Source organism: Triticum aestivum, chromosome 1B (genome assembly GCF_018294505.1).
Source record: "Triticum aestivum cultivar Chinese Spring chromosome 1B, IWGSC CS RefSeq v2.1, whole genome shotgun sequence".
Taxonomy (NCBI): domain Eukaryota; kingdom Viridiplantae; phylum Streptophyta; class Magnoliopsida; order Poales; family Poaceae; genus Triticum; species Triticum aestivum.
In genome coordinates this window covers 130101261-130104668 of record NC_057795.1, presented here as the reverse complement: position 1 = coordinate 130104668, position 3408 = coordinate 130101261, and positions in this window count along the sequence as shown.

The window sequence follows — 3408 nt, the reverse complement described above, 5'->3', positions numbered from 1 at the left end:
TTTCATCTGAAAATTAACGTCGTTGTTTAGTGCTATACTTGTGCTCCCTAATTGACATGCCAAATCTTATATTGAAGGCAAAGCATCTCTGTTATTGAGCCAAGTGATGAAGGGGAAGAACAAGCGGAAGAAAAACAAAAATCAACTCCCCGTGCTGTAATGAAGCACGGGAACTGTGAAGACACAAGTAATGATATAGTTTTGCATCTTAATTTATTGCTATGGCTGGAACGAGCAATTATTTTGCCACTGATTTGATGCCATTCTTATTGTAATATGTAATTATCTCTACTTGTGCAAACAGGGATTCTTCTTTGAAGATACCATATATTTTGGTGGAAGTGCACAAGAAGATGTTGGAAACATTAAACTAATCGAGGAGTATATAGTAAGCATGTCAACCATAGTACATAACAACAGATGGTTCCGGAGAAGTGCTTGATCTGTATGCTCTACACAATAAGCCTCCTGACAAAGGCTGGTACTCTCCCACGGATTTCATCCATATGATTGAGCTTTGTCATCTCTATTGTTGTTGTGCTACTCTTTAGATACTGTCATGAGAAAGTGGTATTGTCCTTGAGAAGTTCTTCATCTGTGTTGTTTTAAATATTTCCTTTCCTTTTTTTCGAGCAAACAAGGATGCTAGCATTTAGTTGTCCTCTTGCCTTTGCACAACATGATCCTCCTCCTGTGAAGAAGAATATGGAGCACGTGAAGTGACCAGTTCCGATTATGCCAGGATGAAGAAGCCCTGTCTATTTTCTCATCAGAAGGAGCATTTGAAGGATGGTTACATTACTCCCCACAAGACCAAACTAACTACAGCTCAGAAGGACTGACATATCTCCATCTTTTTTGCTATGATGCGCAAGTACAATGTTGTTCTCGGATTCTTTCTGGTGAGTTCCATTTTTGAAAATTGTGCTCTACATGGACCACGTAGGTGCCTATTTAAACTGTCAATTCACAGTACAATTTGCTTTATACTAATCACTTTTTTTGTATTTGTTCAAACAGGGGTGCTCAGCTTGATTTCAATGGGAACTACACAAAATGTTCATGAATACATCAAATCATTCATTTCCACCACAAGAAAGGAGGTGCCGATATGTTCAAGGCGTTGCAACATATAAAGGCAAAGTCATACAAGCTACGCGCGAATTTGGTTGATTTTGGTGGAGTTGCACAAAAAGAACAGCTGGTTTATTTAGCACGAGGTCCCATGTCAATGTCCGAACTGATGGCAAACCCTGCCCATTCCACAATCGTAGGCATTTGATATTTTGGAATGGGAAAACCTTGTCAATTTTGCTCATTGATGTACGCAAAACAACAAGCATTTGACATTTTGGAATGGGACAAATTTGTCAAATTTTGCTCATTGATGTTAGCAAGAAGACATGCGTTTGATATTTTCGAATGGGATGCCCTTTGCTGTCAACAGCGTCGATCGATTTTTCTTTATTCTTTAGTTGTGAAGTAAATATTGGCTCTGACATGTGAATCGTTGAGATGCATAATCATCGATTGTTTTAAATGTTCTCTATGGATTGCTAGGACTGTGTGTTTGATTGCAATGTACATGAATGCTAAAAAGCTGCTCAAACTCTTTGTACTCCCTATGTTCCTTTTTACTTCGCACATTGTGAAAGTTCATACTTTTTTTATAAGATTGGTCAAAGTAGAGATACTTTGACTGCAGACGAAACTTGTATGCAGACTAAAAGGGACCAAAGGGAGTACATGTGAAACTGCTGCAAACGAGGTGATCACCCTGGGAATAATGCTAGTACGTACTCCCTCTGTTTCTTTTTAGTCTGCATATAAGATTTGATCAAAGTCAAACTTTACAAAGTTTGACTAACTTTATAGAAAAAAATTATCATCATCTACAATACAAAAGTCATATGTTATCAAAATTAATTTCATCATTCATCTAATAATGTTAATTTCATAGTGTGAATGTTGATATATTTTCCTACAAAGCTAGTCAAACTTTGTAAAGTTTGACTTTGACCAATTCTTATATGTGAACTAAAAAGAAACAGAGGGATTATTGTTTTGCATGTTCATCCAATGCCAGTGATACAAGAATTTGAACTAATCGAATTAAATTCATTCATACACAGTCAAATTTCATATAAACATGCCGGATTTCCACTAGTAGAAAAAGGACCTAATATGAGACACATTAGTGCCGGTTTGATTTTGAGCCGGCACTAATGTGTCCATTAGTGCCGGTTCCAACGGCTAGCCGGCCGTTCTCATTAGTACCGGTTTGTGGCGAACCTTTAGTACCGGTTCGTGCCACGAACCGGTACTACAGAGGGTGGTGGCAGGGTGTTGTCAGTCTGGGGCCCCTCCAGCACCTTTAGTACCGGTTCATGACACGAACCGGTACTAAAGGTCGATGTACATAAACCCTTCGTCCACCCGAGCCACTCTGTTCTTCCCTTTTTTCCCTCTCCTCTCTGTTCTTCCCCTCTTCCCCTCGAGCTCCTCGCAAATTTTGCCCAAAATTTGTCAAGATTTGAAGGCCACGGCCCATCCATTCAAATGATCACAAAGGTTAGCAACTTTTTCCTTTCAACTCTCATTGCTAGATTAGCTCTTGCAATGCTTTGTATAGTGATTAATTTGGGAGGAATTATATGTGCTAGTATTTGATTTATATGCAATTTGAGGTAAAAAATAACACTTAGTTTGCATATGTAGGTGTGGTTTACTTAGTGCCTTCTAAATCTCCGTCGTAACCACCGTCGATCGCCCGCACCGTCCCGTCGCCAGCACCACCTTGTGGTGAGGCTCTTGTTCATGAATGTTTTACATTACCAAATTGATGTTTGTGTGATTTGGATATATAGTTAATCATATAATTATCTTACCCGTACGTTGTTTGTTATACATAGTGCCATGGTTTTGATATCCATCCCTGTCGGCCCTCGTCCTTGTTATGATTCGGATGTGGTATATTCTCTTTTAAAACTAGTTGTTGCATTTCGTGTTTATGACAAATTATGCCCATCAAGTTGACATGGATATTTTTATCTAGGAGGTATGTGAACCGGAAATTCCAATCGACCCTATTGTCGAGAGGTTAAATTTAGTTGAAAGAGAAAACGAGTATTTGAAAGAAAAATTGAAAAGAATTGAGGGGGAGAAGATGGAATTGGAGTTGCATGTTGCCGATGTCGTCGATGATCACAGGATCAAGATGGAGAAAATGAGGTTGAAGATTAGAAAGATTAGAAAATATGCCATTGATAGTGTGGCTTGGTATCATTATGCTGTTGGATCAATTGTTACCTTAGTTGCGATCTTCATCGCATTTGTTGTTGCATTTAAATTCTTTAGCTAGAGAGTTATTTGTATGTTGCATTTAATTAAGTGCTGTATATGAACTTT